Consider the following 1,185-nt stretch of genomic DNA (forward strand, 5'->3'; position numbering starts at 1 on the left):
TACTGTGCTGTGGTCCTCTATTCACTAGTTGACAGCATTTATACACTCACCACCTGTCTCCTTTCCTGTTGCCAGCCTCTTGTATGTCCTTGCTGCCCCTGGCAAACAGAGCCTATTCTTAAGTCCCTGGAATTTGAATGAGAATGCTATCACTTTAAAATCTCAAATGTTTGCCACTTGTAAACATTCAAAATGGCTGTGCCCTGGGTCACTTTAAATATCCAAAATGGCCACTGCTTGTAAACATTCAAAATAGCTGTGCCCTCAGTCACTTTAAATATCCAAAATGGCTGCCACGTGTAAACAATCAAAATGGCTGCACCCTCTGGACAGCAGAAAGTCCACAGCTCAGGTTGTCTCCCTCCTTGCTGTTTCCCTTCCTATTTATAGGCCACCAGAGCAGTTGTCCCTGCAGCCCTTGGTGACCAGGACTGATCTTTAGGTCAATTCTCAGGTCCTAACACCACTTGGAAATATTCAGGCTGTTGGTCTCGTCAGAGTAGCTGACAGTCCGCAGTTCCAACCATCTCTGTACTCAACTGTTTTTGTTCAGATTTTTCCACTAGTTGGTGCCTAATCCACTTCTGTATAGTTCCTTTGAAAGCTAAGGGTTCCAGGATTATCTTCTGTATCTCTGTCAATTGGTTTTTCTTTTCTTTGTTGAAGAGAGTCTATGTTGCTTGTCTACCTATTCCTCCATCTTACCAGAAGTCTCTTGAAGTAGTGTTTTCTATGTACAGATCTTTTGTGTCCCTAGTGAGATTTATTCCCAAGTATATATATATATATTTTGCTAACTATTGTAAATGGTATTGGTTTCCTTTTCAGCATTCTCTTTACTGGTGTAGAGGAATCCAACTGATTTTTGTATGTTGATTTTATATCCCACCACTATGCTAATTCTCTCAATTAGTTCCAGTTGTGGAACAACATAATAAAGGGCATATATGCAAAACCAAGAACCAACATTATTCTCAATGGAGAGAGACTGAAACCATTCCCTTTGCAAACAGAAACCAGACAAGGATGCCCTCTATCACTACTTCTATGCCACATTGTAATGGAAGTCCTAGTCAGGGCAATAAGGCAAGAAAGGGAAATCAAAGGCATCCAAATTGGTAAGGAAGAAGTAAAACTATCCCTATTTGCTGATGATAAAATCCTATACATAGAAAATCCCAGAAA

This window comes from Orycteropus afer, unplaced genomic scaffold (assembly GCF_000298275.1).
Source record: "Orycteropus afer afer isolate SDZICR_OR568_19922 unplaced genomic scaffold, OryAfe1.0 scaffold00052, whole genome shotgun sequence".
In the NCBI taxonomy this organism is placed as follows: Eukaryota; Metazoa; Chordata; class Mammalia; order Tubulidentata; family Orycteropodidae; genus Orycteropus; species Orycteropus afer.